Consider the following 17,375-nt stretch of genomic DNA (forward strand, 5'->3'; position numbering starts at 1 on the left):
CAGATGTGCGTTGAGTCATACTACCACATACAGAACAGCTACACTTGTGCTTTGTTGGTTTCGTAGGTTTTATAGTTGCTGGGGACTTAATTAATTAATTGTATTAACTGAAATTTTCATTTCATTCTTTGTTGTTGTTCTATGCAGTCAGATTGCGTACTAATACTAGCCAGGGCCAGCCGTTTACGAGACTTGCGTAATCGGACTTACAGCTACTAAAAAATTATTTTCATTAATATTTAATAAAGCCCCCATGCAAGTTGTCTATGTTAAGGGTCAGTTGCCACTCACTGCACCAAGTGCATATCCGCTGCAGATCTTCCTGCCTTTCGCTGCAATTTTCTAATGCTGCAACTTCTCTATATACTACAGGATCATCCGCGAAAAGCCGCATGGAACTTCCGACACTATCTACTAGGTCATATATATATTGTGAAAAGCAATGGTCCCATAACACTCCCCTGTGGCACGCCAGAGGTTAAAAAAAAGGCTCTGAGCAATATGGGACTCAACTTCTGAGGTCATCAGTCCCCTAGAACTTAGAATTACTTAATCCTAACTAACCTGAGGACAGCACACACGTCCATGCCCGAGGCAGGATTCGAACCTGCGACCGTAGCGGTCACACGGTTCCAGAGTGTAGCGCCTAGAACCACACGGCCACAGCGGCCGGCGCCAGAGGTTACTTTAACGTCTTTAGACGTCTCTCCATTGAAGACAACATGCTGTGTTCTGTTTGCTAAAAACTCTGGCCTGCTATTCCGTAGGCTCTGACTTTGTTTATCAGGGGACAGTGCGGAACTGCATCGAACGCGTTCCGGAAGTCAAGGAAAATGGCATCTACCTGGGAGCTTGTATCTAATATTTTCTGGGTCTCATGAACAAATAAAGCGAGCGGGGTCTCACAAAAAATCAAATGGCTCTGAGCACTATGGGACTCAACATCTGAGGTCATTAGTCCCCTAGACCTTAGAACTACTTAAACCTAACTAACCTAAGAACATCACACACATCCATGCCCGAGGCAGGATTCGAACCTGCGACCGTAGCGGTCACGCGGTTCCAAACTGAAGCGCTTAGACCCGCACGGCCACACCGGCCGGCCGGGGTCTCACATGATCGCTGTTGCCGGAATCCATGTTTAAATGGTTTAAATGGCTTTGAGCACTATGAGACTTAACTTCTGAGGTCATCAGTCTCCTAGAACTTAGAACTGCTTAAACCTTACTAACCTAAGGACATCACACACATCCATGCCCGAGGCAGGATTCGAACCTGCGACCGTAGCGGTCACATGGTTCCAGACTGTAGCGCCTAGAACCGCTCGACCACCCCCGCCGGCTATTCGGCTTGTCATTGATTGATAGAGGTGTTGGATACTCTCATGTGGGTTACAGCGTCAAATTCAGTCCAGTTGGCGCATTAGATCGTTAAAATCCCGAGCTATTGGAAGACTCTGCCTACAATTTTCCATCTGTTCCTGATTGGGGCAACCTCATTGGTCATCACAGGTGTAAGGTGTCAGGTGTCAGGGAAATCCAACACCTTCCATGAAAACCCTGACATGATAGCAAATCCGGCAATATGTCAAATAGCTCCGAATAAATTCTGAAATTAAATTAACCAAAGTAATACGATCAACTAGTGAGCAAATGGAATACCACAGACTAACACAAGAACGTCTAAATGCATGCCATACCTTCCCACCGTGAAACAGACGCAGTTCCGAGGGGAGAAGCGAGAAGCCGAGAGAAGAGCCGTGTAGGCTAGAAGGCCCTACGATAAGATGGGACACCCGCATCGCCGGCCGACCGCCAAGAGGTCCATCCCCCAGCCCATGTTAAAAGATAGAGCCCTCCAGAAGAACACTATAGATCTTACGATAACACTAAAAGGGCCACAACAGCTGCAAGTTTTAGCTTGAGACTATACGAGTCTCTGTTACGTAGCAAACATTAAAAACATTGCCCCACCACGAAAAGTATAACGTTTCTCGTTGGACAGACAGAATTTTTGTAGGCGGAGCTTAAGGTCAACACTGAGACGTTGATTGGTCAGTTGAAACCCCGGCCAGTAGGAATCCATGTTGATTCCTACAGAGTAGATTCTAGGTTTCCAGAAATGACATGATACGCGACACGCCCACGCCTCCCCCCGCCCCCCACAGGCACTGAAAGTATCTTCTGCAGACGAGGGCGGAACACTGAAGTTTTGAAGAGAACGGACGGGACCACAGCGTACTCTAGTAAGCGCAGTGGTCGGTCGTGTTCCTCCAGTGTGGGCCTCGCAGCGGGCTGGAGACGAGGGCCAGTAGGCTGGGCTGGTGCGGCGCGCTGGAGCCACAGATTTGTCAGGCTGCCGGATGGATGGTCGGTGCGTGGCGCGCGCCATGCTAAGCGGCAGCGGCCGGCAGACAACGGACGGCCGCGGGGACCCCAGTAGACAGGCGCATTTGTACGGAGCGCGCCCAGGGCCGAGGTGGGATCTCCCTGTATGCTCCTGCTGCTGGCTCCTGCCCAGGCACGGCTACTGTTTAGCGAAGCTAACACTATTACTGTGGCCTACCTACTAATCGAATACTGCGACCTGCTCAATGTCATCCATCATAAATCTACATCTACATTTATACTCGGCAAGCTACCCAACGGTGTGTGGCGCAGGGCACTTTACGTGCCACTGTCATTACCTCCCTTTCCTGTTCCAGTCGCGAATGGTTCGCGGCAAGAACAACTGTCGGAAAGCCTTGGTGCGCGCTCGAATCTCTCTAATTTTACATTCGTGATCTCCTCGGGAGGTACAAGTAGGGGGAAGCAATATACACTCCTGGAAATGGAAAAAAGAACACATTGACACCGGTGTGTCAGACCCACCATACTTGCTCCGGACACTGCGAGAGGGCTGTACGAGCAATGATCACACGCACGGCACAGCGGACACACCAGGAACCGCGGTGTTGGCCGTCGAATGGCGCTAGCTGCGCAGCATTTGTGCACCGCCGCCGTCAGTGTCAGCCAGTTTGCCGTGGCATACGGAGCTCCATCGCAGTCTTTAACACTGGTAGCATGCCGCGACAGCGTGGACGTGAACCGTATGTGCAGCTGACGGGCTTTGAGCGAGGGCGTATAGTGGGCATGCGGGAGGCCGGGTGGACGTACCGCCGAATTGCTCAACACGTGGGGCGTGAGGTCTTCACAGTACATCGATGTTGTCGCCAGTGGTCGGCGGAAGGTGCACGTGCCCGTCGACCTGGGACCGGACCGCAGCGACGCACGGATGCACGCCAAGACCGTAGGATCCTACGCAGTGCCGTAGGGGACCGCACCGCCACTTCCCAGCAAATTAGGGACACTGTTGCTCCTGGGGTATCGGCGAGGACCATTCGCAACCGTCTCCATGAAGCTGGGCTACGGTCCCGCACACCGTTAGGCCGTCTTCCGCTCACGCCCCAACATCGTGCAGCCCGCCTCCAGTGGTGTCGCGACAGGCGTGAATGGAGGGACGAATGGAGACGTGTCGTCTTCAGCGATGAGAGTCGCTTCTGCCTTGGTGCCAATTATGGTCGTATGCGTGTTTGGCGCCGTGCAGGTGAGCGCCACAATCAGGACTGCATACGACCGAGGCACACAGGGCCAACACCCGGCATCATGGTGTGGGGAGCGATCTCCTACACTGGCCGTACACCACTGGTGATCGTCGAGGGGACACTGAATAGTGCACGGTACATCCAAACCGTCATCGAACCCATCGTTCTACCATTCCTAGACCGGCAAGGGAACTTGCTGTTCCAACAGGACAATGCACGTCCGCATGTATCCCCTGCCACCCAACGTGCTCTAGAAGGTGTAAGTCAACTACCCTGGCCAGCAAGATCTCCGGATCTGTCCCCCATTGAGCATATTTGGGACTGGATGAAGGGTCGTCTCACGCGGTCTGCACGTCCAGCACGAACGCTGGTCCAACTGAGGCGCCAGGTGGAAATGGCATGGCAAGCCGTTCCACAGGACTACATCCAGCATCTCTACGATCGTCTCCATGGGAGAATAGCAGCCTGCATTGCTGCGAAAGGTGGATATACACTGTACTAGTGCCGCCATTGTGCATGCTCTGTTGCCTGTGTCTATGTGCCTGTGGTTCTGTCAGTGTGATCATGTGATGTATCTGACCCCAGGAATGTGTCAATAAAGTTTCCCCTTCCTGGGACAATGAATTCACGGTGTTCTTATTTCAATTTCCAGGAGTGTATTTGATACATCATCCAGAAACGCACCCTCTCGAAACCTAGACAGCAAGCTACACCGCGATGCAGAGCGCCTCTCTTGCAGAGTCTGTCACTTGAGTTTGCTAAACATCTCCGTAACGCTATCACGCTTGCCAAATAACCCTGTGACGAAACGCGCCGCTCTTCTTTGGATCTTCTCTATCTCACCTGTCAACCCGACCTGGTATGGATCCCATACTAATGAGCAATACTCAAGTATAAGTCGAACGAGTGTTTTGTAAGCCACCTCCTTTGCTGATGGACTGCATTTTCTAGGGACTCTCCCAATGAATCTCAACCTGGCACCCGCCATAGCAACAATTAATTTTATATGATCATTCCACTTCAAATCGTAATGTAATCACGCCAATTCCAAAAGAAGGCACGTGCTGACTTATGTGAATAGCCCCGAACTAGTCGTGGCTGCAAAATATTGAGAAGAATAATCTAGCGAATAATTGAAAAAGTGGTAGAAGCTGGTCTGAGAGATGATCGGTTTGCCTTCCGGAGGAATGTTGGAACACCCGAGACAATACTGACATTACGACTTACCATAGAAGATAGGTCAAATAAAGAGAATCCTAAGTTACTATGTCCGCCTTCGTAGCTCAGTCGTTCGCGGTTCTGGCTGGTACGTGGAGGACCCAGTTTCGATTCCTGGTACGGCCAGAGATGTGTGCTTGGTCGGAGGACTGGAACGGTGTGCACATAGCCTTCTGAGGTCACTTCAGGAGCTACCGGAATGACAAATAGAGGTTCCAAGGTTAATAAAGCCGGGAGAGCGGTGCAACGACCCCATTTCCCTCCATACGGCATCCAAGTTGTTGGAACCATGCGAAACTACCCTCGTCCGGCCACAGCTGTGGGTTCTTTAACTGCTCTGGGAGAAAGTTCGTCATATTACAACACGTGAAATATTAGTTCACTTGTAACGTTGTAACTTTAATTTGGTATGCTGAAGTGTAATATTGTTACTTTAATTTTGTTATGCTGAGATCGGTGCTAATAGACAATAAAAGCTGGGTTAAAAGCCGTGATCTGTCTGGGGACGTTAACCGTGGATTACTGGGCAACTGTTTCATCAGATATTTAGTCTAGGTTTACCAAGCAGACAAAACCGGTAATATATATATAAAAAGGAGAATTTAAATAAAAGGAAAGAAATCAGTTTATATTTGGAAATTTATTTTAAGATTGTTCATTGAAATTTCAGCATATTATACGTGAGTTATAACTGAGCTGGTGCCTTATTTACGATTGAAAAAATGTGAGATTGTAATCTTACGGAACACATAAAATATGGAGCCAAGATTGGGAGACTGCATACCACACTGCATTCATAAAATAATACACGAAGAACATTGAAACATAAGCAAGAAGAAATTAACCACAACCAACAGATTCAGTTTTTTTTTTTTTTTACCCAAAGAAATTACGTTCATACCACAATCCTGTCCGTCATGTAATTACCACACACTGGTATACTAAATTCATATTAACTCTTTGTGAAGTCTTCGCAAAAAGAATAGCTGAGGGCTACTTTGATGATTACACCACATGCTCCACGTGGTCAACTTGGTTTACACAAAGCGTACAACTCCACAATAATTTTGATAATTAAAATAAATTAGATCGAAAAGCAATTGACCAAAGAAAAACCTTGAACTGGTTACTAACGTCTTACTATTAACCTGATGGGTCAAACAGCTATATAAGCACGTGGTAGTGGTCTCGCAAAGTACACCCCACGTGGGCTGAACATAAAGAAAAGTTGCTATATTGAAAATATAGTCAAGACGAGACGTTATAATCACACAAGCATTCGCATTTAAGATTGATGAACTTAGTTAGAGTTACTGATCAACACGTGGTTCCACTTTACTCACAAAGTAGTAACAAAGCAACTACAGCAAAATAATCTGAATTTAACACGAGAATTACACTCCGCTGCACTTTAAGATAGCATTAGATATTTTAGAGCTAAACCTGAAATCAAGGTGATTAAATTTTCAGTTAGGCTGAACTTAAGAAATCCATTGTCCTACGGACTTAACAGACACGCGCTTAGCCGGAGATCTTACCACTTCAGACGCTCGCCACGGCCACACTACAACTGCCCTACTTCCGAGCGTGCTTCCTGAGGGGTGGCTCACAAAGACCAACGGAAGTGGCCAGAGGGGCAGCTTCCTATACCAACATGACAACGGACGGACAGGACCATACTAAGAATAGAAACCTCTTTGCTTTTAGGAAGCGTAGCTACCTGTTCCGACGTTGGTCCTACTGTTCTCTAGCAGACAGCCTTGTCTGCTACCCTCAAGCATGCAACTAGAAATACATATGCTCATTCATCCTCTCACACAAAAGGGAAGGGGGATGACAGTATCTTATCATATACAGTATATAAAAGAAAGCGGATGTAGGTTCCGTATGAGACTGTGTGACATGAATTACATATAAGAATTACATATAAACTGTGCTTTAAAGTGTAGTAGTGTGACAGATCGTTCTTGTTTATGTGTAAAAGTAACACGTTCCACTGCTCAGTCTCCTCCCAGATAGTCAGAAACGCCATAGTACATTTAGAAGAGGAATTTATTCCATAAATGGCAACAGATTTAAGAAATTAAACATGAAAGGAATCCAACAGAGACCTTTCATAACCCCAACGCTCCGGGAAAAGACTGTGCAGGGAATTTTCTAGCCATGCTAGGACATTCCCAAGCAGGCTTCTCACACCCTACTTAAACCAAAAGTGTAAAAGAAAAGGCAAAAGGACACCAGCTACTTGCTAAAACACAATAATTTCAACACATCTTTAGAATCTACCAATTTCAAACAGAAAAAACAGAACACAATCTGTGACACCTATTTAAAAGGTAGTGTAGACCTAATTCGGTCAGCAAGTAAAAACAGTGGTTCCTGTGTCATTAATATGAAAACAATTTCTGGTTGTTACCCTTATGGAGTTCACCAGTATTTGCTCACTGCAAGAGCCAACTGATCACAGGAAAATTTATGACTGTTTATTAACAAGCAAAATTTATAAAAATAGCAAAGGTGCCACAGCAATTAAAAAAAGAACATCAAATAACATCGGTATTAAAAAGCAGAACATAACAATGCACAATCTGCAAAAGCAACAAAATGATAAGAGAAAAAACATGTTTTACAAAGTGGTTATCGCAAAAAAATTCTATATCATATAAAACTAATAATTTGTAGAATTAAAATAACTATGTGGCACTCATTTAATCACTCTACTATATTTCAATTAGCTAGCAAACAATGAGCACTGTGTCATTATACTGAAACTACAATAATCATGTGATTGTTACCCTTAAGGGGTTCCTCACAGTAAATATGCCCCATGCAAAGGCTAATCGATCACAGTTCAATGAGAATAAAAAGCTATCTGACTGATAAACGAAGCAAGGCCACAGCAATGAATTTACGAAACAAAATATCACAAATCTAATACATCACACAAAAACAAACATTGATAAATAAAACAGTACAATAGTCAACATTTAAAACAAAAAAAAACACCTATAAATAAAACACCTGCAAAATACAAGAGTCAAAGTCTAAAAAAGATAAATAGAACACCTGCAAAATACAAGAGTCAGTCTAATAAACACCAATAAATCGAACTCCTGCAAAACACACGAGTCAGAGTTTCTCTGACAGAAACACACGTATATACACTGGACTAAGAACCGTATAATCACTGTTCACTGACACACTCAGTACTTCCACTGTTCCGAGGCACAATATAGGGGAAAGAGGGGGGGTTCGTCGCCGCAGCTGTCAGTAGGGATTTTTTTTGTCCATCTGTTGCGTATGATCCCGCCGTCTCTGCCCTCTCATGAAGTTTCTCCCGTGTCACGTCATCTCGATTTGGTTCCATGTTTGTGTTGTCAAATTCGTGCGGTATCCTCGTTTGACACGCCAGGTTGATATTCCTGGGCAAGGATGACACTTAATGGCTCTTCTTTTGTGCCACCCTTAGCGACCAGAGAACATCGAACCATGATTTACTGTCGCTTGACAGTGGGCATCCGTCAGGAGATGTTGATAGGCGTCATTGAAGTCTGCCAGTTACTCTGGACAGTATGTGTCAAAAGGCTCCACGCCCTTTGTGCTGTTACATTCTTGGGTTATCCTCAATTGGCTCGCCGGTTTGATATTCCTGGGCAAGGATGACACTTAATGGCTCTTCTTTTGTGCCACCATTAGCGACCAGAGAACATCGAACCATGATTTACTGTCGCTTGACAGTAGGCATCCATCAGGAAATGTCGATAGGCGTCGTTGACGTCTGCAAGTTTCTCTGGGCAGTACCTATCAAAAGGCTCCACGCCCCTTGTGTTGTTTCACCGCGGCCGTCTCGTCACGGTCGCGTGCGTGTGGTGCGTTGCCAGCAGATGGATTTCCGCGCGGTGGACCGCTCGCCCATCTCAGGTCATCGCCTCGAGGAAGGGTCGCCCGGGGCGGCCGCCCATTAGCTCCATGTACAAGGGAAAGTGCCGCGTACCTTCTTTTGTTGTCGGCCGCGCTCCCAAAGTGGCCTGGCTGACAGCGTGTCCTGCTGGGAAACCCGCCAGTTTACAACTAGTCCGGCTGCTCCCGCTGTCTCTTAAGAGTTTTGCCGGTTCGCTTTCACGTTCTCAACTGCATTCACAGAAATTTTTCATCATCCTTATGTGATTACACAATGTCATACATAATACCACGTAGTATTGTCTTTCACAATTTTTAAGAACAAAGTGAGACTTAATATTTTTTTTAAATAAAAAAATTAGATGAATCGACAATATAAAATAAAATTTAAATGACTTGACAATGTAAAAAAAATAAAAGTGAAATGACTTGACAGTATAAAAATAAAAATTTATATGAACTGACAATATAATATTTAAATCCACATCACTAATGTGGTTCACTTACGTTTTAATAAATCAAATGCTATTTATTAATTCACTAAAATGAATAGGATTATGCCTTGCGCAAGTATAGGTCAGGACAGCATAGGGTTCACATGTTATTTACACACACATACATGCACACCTGTTGTCTATTCTACAAACTAACTACCCATAAACATGCATTACTCAATATTCTACTTCTATCCACTACTAGTTAAGCCAATAAGCTACTTCAATGCTATTTCAACACCGTGTATATACCACTACAACATTGTTCTAATTCGCCCTCTTCTTGACGCTCGGGGCATACGTCTTGTCACATGATAAATATGGAGAACTTTCCTTAAACATACACATTAAAAAGAACAATGGTTATTTACACGCCAAAACATTTATACCAGTTCGCACACCTGAAAAGAGACTCGCAATTATACATTTATCATACTCATATATTCACACATAAAACAGTAAGAAAATTTCACCTAAAATTACGTTATCACAACAATTAATCACGCAGATGACTCTGAGAAGGTTAAAAATATTTGCATTATACAGGTTATATTAAATTTTCTTACCCATTTTGCTGCGATTTCGTTCCTTCTTTACGTTACCTTTCGCTTCCAAATCAGTTATTTCGCCTGTGGTGGTTATTCTGGATTCATTTCTCATGAATGGCAAAATTGTGGTCACCTCTATTCTGTAAAACAGTATCATCTTAACATATTGAACTTACAACAGACACAAAAGATCCGAATCCTCCTGTAGTTTAAATGACAAATGTTTTGCTTTATCCTTATTACCTTAAACCAAGCTTTCCTTCGTTCCCATAATCTAAAATAATTTAATCAACCTCTACCTTCAAGAGGGAAATTTCCTCAGTACATATCATATAGGCTGCAGTGCATCCCGCACCAGCGAAAACAGTAAGCTGTAATGCTCACAGCATCAGCAAAACACATAAACGTCGCTTTTCTAGGACAAGTATTAACGCAGAATAATTTTTTAGGCTTTGGCTCAACATCAATCAAGACTACAAAAAGGATCCATATTTCCGTTCCATTCTCCATTTGCTGAAAAGCTGCTCGTATTTGACTACCACAATAATGTTTCAGAGCCACGTAAATTACACAAACCACAATTCTTCTTTCACCTTGAAGGGAATCAATATACTTACGAAATCCACAGATAGCACTTTACGTACTCAGCTATAAAGAACAAAAAAAGACATATATCATCAATATTAACATATCATCGCATATTGGAAGCCAATGGTTCAACAATCGTATTATCGCATCCTGTTTTCAAGATTCCAAACTTACTCATTCCTTTCTCAGAGTTCTCCTATCTTAAAATATTCATACAGCACGCATACTATAGTAAGAGATCCTCATTTATACTGACAGATATAGAATAGTAATAGATAGATAGTAGCACTGAAAGCAGAAAATCGGAAACAAGGCTACTAACAGCTGGGGACCTGGGTTTGCCAGACCCATAATACCCACAGATCGGATATTCCCCTGAGTTTATGCACTAATTCAGCAACGATCTTGCTTTCCTCAGGAGCGACTCTTTTCAATTTACACACAAAAAAAACATAAACAGCCTTTTACTCGTTCACAAAGAAACCTTTTATCTTCACGTTTGAATCAAACTAAATCCTAATTGCACAAGGAAAGAAAAATAACTAAAAACGTCACTTCAATCAATCACATAGAAACAGCTTTATCATTATTTTTACTAACATATTATTCAAAATGCATACGTCACAAATTTAAACTAATCAATTATTTCTCCCCACCGTCCTCTCTACTTCTCACTGTCCTTTCTACTCATTTGCCATGTCGCTCATTTGTTCCGATTGGGCGCCTTCTGCGCTGATCGTTTGTCATTGCCGGTTTCGTTCATTTCCATTTGCTGGATTATGTCTAGGGTTAGCCGGCCGAATTTCAACATCATGAGGTGCTCCGCCTACAGTCCTATTCCCACCGTATTCATCATAGTGTCGATTCTGGTTGCCGTACCTGTAGCGTTCACGATCCTGTCTACGTCCTCGATCATTTCTGTTGTTCCACCTGTGTTCGAGACTGTCACCCCAGTTTCTATACGGCCGGTCCCGATTATTGTTCCGTTCGCGTCGCGACGACCAGTCACGCCGTTGATTAGTAATACGGCCACGACTGCGGTCGCGCTGCTGTGCCCCGTAATAACTTTGTGCCTGATTAGGCGGGCATTCTGCTGTATTGTATTCCAACTCTTGGAGAAGTGTTTTAAACGTTTCCACGTCCTCTTTGCATCGTCCCGCAAGAATGACGTGCCGCAAGTGCATCGGCAATTTGGTGATGCATATCCTAATTAGTTCCGCAGGCCCGTATGGGTCGTATAGGCATTGATTTGCCTGCAGCATGTGGTCGAATAGGCGTGCAGGGCTGCCGAAACCAGACTGGTTCAAATTTGGCAGCATAATTATGCCATGTTTGACCCTATCTTGTGCCGCTTCCGACCAATAGGCGGACAGAAAGGCTTGTCGAAACTCCCGAGTGGAGTTGCAGTGACGCACAGCCGACCTCATGCGAATCGCCGGTTCGCCTTCCAAATAGCCACACATATATTCTATCTTATGTGAACTTGCCCAGTCGGGGGGAAGACAAAACTCAAATTGCTCGAGCCATGCACTTGGATGTATTCCTTTTTGCGAATTTCGGAATATCTCAAACTTTCTTACCGTAAGGAAATGTTTGAAATCAAATCCCCGCATTTCCTCCTGGCGAGGCCCTTGAATGTTTCTGTTTCTCTCATGTCTGTCCCTTAAATTACATTCTTCCCTGTCGTCAAAATCTCCCTCGTGACCGGAGTCCCTCTCTGCACTGTTCGTACGGCTATTTTTAGTGCTATTGGCGAGTTCGGAATCACACGCCATGCGGTTTTCCAGATGCGCCACGCGTTCTTGTAATTCGCCTGTTACAGCTTTGTGTTGTCTGTTCACTTCAAACTGTCCCTTCTGAAATCTAAGAAGCGAACGCACTTCTTCGGTCTCTGCTGCCGCTACCGGTGTAGTATTGTTCTCGCTTTCCGTCAGCTTCATCGTGCCTACAGTGTCCGCTAATGCCGCAATCTTATCATCAATTTGTCTCTTGTCCTCCGCCCCAGTCTGCTTCAATTGTTCTATTTGCTGTTCCAACGCGTGGATCGCTAAACTGTTGTCCGCTACTGTGTTGCTAACGGACGTGGGACAATGCGTTTCCGCCTGCTGGACCCTCGAGATTACCTGCTGGTGTTCCCTTTGGCATTCTTCCCTCAGCTCTTGGAAATTCCTAAGTAGCCGTTCTTCGCTTTCTTTAGATTCGGTATCGCCCCTCCGCTTGCTCTGTTCTAAAGCTTGCAGACGATCATCGATTTGTTCAAATGTACGGCCTAATTCTTTCATAATATCACTTTTTATCTCACTTGCCAGATTGTTTATTCTTTGTGAGATATCATTGGACACTCTTTGCATCGACTTGTCGACTTTATTTGTCTGCTGGATTAGTTTTTCGTCTATTTGTTCGCCTAGCTCTCGGATCGATTTTTCAGATTTCTGCGTCATTTGTTCGCCTAGCTCGCGGATCGATTTCTCGGATGATTCTTTTTGTTCTCGGAACGATTTTTCTGATTTCTGCGTCATTTGTTCGCCTAGCTCGCGGATCGATTTCTCGGATTTCTCTGCGTTTTCTTTATTTTGTTGCAATAAGGCTTTCATGAGTTCTGCTACATCAATTTGGTTAGTTAGAGGCAAATTAATTTCTGGCTCTGATGTGAGCCCGTTCGTGCTGTTTTGCATTTCGTCTGAAGTATTCCCCATTGCATTTTCGGAACCGCCCGACGCGTTAATATTGGAAATCAAATTATCCCCTTGGTCCATGTTGCTTAAGTTGTTGGACCGCTTACTTTTAGCTTGGTTACGTGTTTGCATTAGTGCAATTTATACTCAGTACGCAACACACTAATCACAATAAATGTGTCTCCCAAAAATTACGACAGTCACACGAAAGATACACAACCTAGTACACACTTTTTCACACGCAAAACAAATTTTTTATCTTAGAGCGAAACAGTGGAATTTACAAGCGAGAATAAAAAACACACAGACATATAAAACACACAAGTATAAAAAACAAAACAAGACAAACAACGCAACGCCGATCAACAACGCCGTGAATCTTTTGAAAGTCTGCTCGGAAACAACACAGAAGTTGTTTGAGCGCTGTAGGAAAAAAAATTAAGATTATAACGCGCTCGCAATCTAACGTTTCAGAGATTCCAGAGTCTAGCGGAATCACAGAACAGGGTCGCCATGTGTAATATTGTAACTTTAATTTGGTATGCTGAAGTGTAATATTGTTACTTTAATTTTGTTATGCTGAGAACGGTGCTAATAGACAATAAAAGCTGGGTTAAAAGCCGTGATCTGTCTGGGGACGTTAACCGTGGATTACTGGGCAACTGTTTCATCAGATATTTAGTCTAGGTTTACCAAGCAGACAAAACCGGTAATATATATATAAAAAGGAGAATTTAAATAAAAGGAAAGAAATCAGTTTATATTTGGAAATTTATTTTAAGATTGTTCATTGAAATTTCAGCATATTATACGTGAGTTATAACTGAGCTGGTGCCTTATTTACGATTGAAAAAATGTGAGATTGTAATCTTACGGAACACATAAAATATGGAGCCAAGATTGGGAGACTGCATACCACACTGCATTCATAAAATAACACACGAAGAACATTGAAACATAAGCAAGAAGAAATTAACCACAACCAACAGATTCAGTTTTTTTTTTTTACCCAAAGAAATTACGTTCATACCACAATCCTGTCCGTCATGTAATTACCACACACTGGTATACTAAATTCATATTAACTCTTTGTGAAGTCTTCGCAAAAAGAATAGCTGAGGGCTACTTTGATGATTACACCACATGCTCCACGTGGTCAACTTGGTTTACACAAAGCGTACAACTCCACAATAATTTTGATAATTAAAATAAATTAGATCGAAAAGCAATTGACCAAAGAAAAACCTTGAACTGGTTACTAACGTCTTACTATTAACCTGATGGGTCAAACAGCTATATAAGCACGTGGTAGTGGTCTCGCAAAGTACACCCCACGTGGGCTGAACATAAAGAAAAGTTGCTATATTGAAAATATAGTCAAGACGAGACGTTATAATCACACAAGCATTCGCATTTAAGATTGATGAACTTAGTTAGAGTTACTGATCAACACGTGGTTCCACTTTACTCACAAAGTAGTAACAAAGCAACTACCGCAAAATAATCTGAATTTAACACGAGAATTACACTCCGCTGCACTTTAAGATAGCATTAGATATTTTAGAGCTAAACCTGAAATCAAGGTGATTAAATTTTCAGTTAGGCTGAACTTAAGAAATCCATTGTCCTACGGACTTAACAGACACGCGCTTAGCCGGAGATCTTACCACTTCAGACGCTCGCCACGGCAACACTACAACTGCCCTACTTCCGAGCGTGCTTCCTGAGGGGTGGCTCACAAAGACCAACGGAAGTGGCCAGAGGGGCAGCTTCCTATACCAACATGACAACGGACGGACAGGACCATACTAAGAATAGAAACCTCTTTGCTTTTAGGAAGCGTAGCTACCTGTTCCGACGTTGGTCCTACTGTTCTCTAGCAGACAGCCTTGTCTGCTACCCTCAAGCATGCAACTAGAAATACATATGCTCATTCATCCTCTCACACAAAAGGGAAGGGGGATGACAGTATCTTATCATATACAGTATATAAAAGAAAGCGGATGTAGGTTCCGTATGAGACTGTGTGACATGAATTACATATAAGAATTACATATAAACTGTGCTTTAAAGTGTAGTAGTGTGACAGATCGTTCTTGTTTATGTGTAAAAGTAACACGTTCCACTGCTCAGTCTCCTCCCAGATAGTCAGAAACGCCATAGTACATTTAGAAGAGGAATTTATTCCATAAATGGCAACAGATTTAAGAAATTAAACATGAAAGGAATCCAACAGAGACCTTTCACACTATATAACATAAATAAATAAAAGATTTACTTAACTTTGACAAACTTCTTTGCCACAGTCCGCAGCCCGTGGTCTCGTGGTCGCGTTCTCGCTTTCCGAGCACGGGGTCCCGGGTTCGATTCCCGGCGGGGTCAGGGATTACACCTGCCTCGAGATGACTGGGTGTTTGTGCTGTCCTCATCATTTCATCCACATTCATGAAAGTGGCGAGATTGGACTGAGCAAAGGTTGGGAATTTGTATGGGCGCTGATAACCGCGCAGTTGAGCGCCCCACAAACCAAAAATCATCATCATCATTTTCACTTCTGTGCCACAGGAATTCTGGGTAATTTACGACTGACATATACTAGCAAAGCGTGACTTGATGCAGTAATTCATAAATTGTTCTCTTGAGATACAATGTTCAGCATTAACAACACTACAAGATCATCTGAAACTTTAACTACACTACGGGCCATTAAAATTGCTACACCACGAAGATGACGTGCTACAGACGCGAAATTTAACCGACAGGAAGAAGATGCTGTGATATGCAAATGATTAGCTTTTCAGAGCATTCACACAAGGTTGGCGGCGGTGGCGACACCTACAATGTGCTGACATGAGGAAATTTTCCAACCTATTTCTCATACACAAACAGTAGTTGACCGGCGTTGCCTGGTCAAACGTTGTTGTGATGCTTCGTGTAAGGACGAGAAACGCATACCATCACGTTTCCGACTTTGATAAAGGTCGGATTGTAGCCTATCGCGTTTGGGGTTTATCGTATCGCGACATTGCTGCTCGTGTTGGTCGAGATCCAATGACTGTTTGCAGAATATGGAATCGGTGGGTTCAGGAGGGTAATACGGAACGCCGTGCTGGATCCCAACGGCCTCGTGTCACTAGCAGTCGAGATGACAGGCATCTTATCCGCATGGCTGTAACGGATCGTGTAGCCACGTCTCGATCCCTGAGTCAACAGGTGCGGACGTTTGCAAGACATCAACCATCTGCACGAACAATTCGACGACGTTTGCAGCAGCATGGACTATCAGCTCGGAGACCATGGCTTCGGTTACCCTTGACGCTACATGACAGACAGGAGCGCCTGCGATGGTGTACTCAACGACGAACCTGGGTGCACCAATGGCAAAACGTCATTTTTTCGGATGGATCCAGGATCTGTTTATAACACCACGATGGTCGCATCCGTATTTGGCGACATCGCGATGAGCGCACACTGGAAGCGTGTATTCGTCTTCGCCATACTGGCGTATCACCCGGCATGATGGTATGGGGTACCACTGGTTACACGTCTCGGCCACGTCTTCTTCGCATTAACGGCACTTTGAACAGTGAACGTTACATTTCAGATGTATTACGACCCGTGGCTCTACCCTTCATTCGATCCCTGAGAAACCCTACATTTCAGCAGGATAATGCACGACCGCATGTTGCACGTCCTGTACGGGCCTTTCTGGAGACAGAAAATGTTCGAATGCTGCCCTGGCCAGCACATTCTCCAGATTCACCGATTTAAAACGTCTGGTCAAAGGTGGCTGAGCAGCTGGCTCGTCACAATACGCCAGTCACTACTCTTCATGAACTGTGGTATCGTGTTGAAGCTGCATGGGCTGCTGTGCCTGTACACGCCATCAAAGCTCTGTTTGACTCAATGCCCAGGCGTATCAAGGCCGTTATTACGGTTGGTTTGGTTTGTGGGATTGAAGGGACAAGACTCGTTATTACGGCCAAATGTGGTTGTTCTGGGTAGTGATTCCTCAGGATCTATGCATCCAAACTGCGTGGAAATGTAATCAGATGTCAGTTCTTATATAATATATTTGTCCAATGAATACCAGTTTAGCGCCTGCATTTCTTCTTAGTGTAGCAATTTTAATGGCTATTTTAGTTGGTTGTAGACGATGATGTTGAATGCTGTAGCTGAGGTCTCGAACTGTAGCTGAGGTCTTCCAAGCTCAAAAACACATTTATCTCAGTGCGAGGGCACTGCAGTGGCTGTGTTGGCGACTTGGTCTTCTGTAGCGCTTCCCATATGTCGTTGCGTATTGCAGAACGCCCTCGCTAATGTCTGTGGTATCGATTCGCGCTGTCGACTTTATTGTGGCACTGCCATC

Source organism: Schistocerca cancellata, chromosome 6, assembly GCF_023864275.1.
Source record: "Schistocerca cancellata isolate TAMUIC-IGC-003103 chromosome 6, iqSchCanc2.1, whole genome shotgun sequence".
In the NCBI taxonomy this organism is placed as follows: Eukaryota; Metazoa; Arthropoda; class Insecta; order Orthoptera; family Acrididae; genus Schistocerca; species Schistocerca cancellata.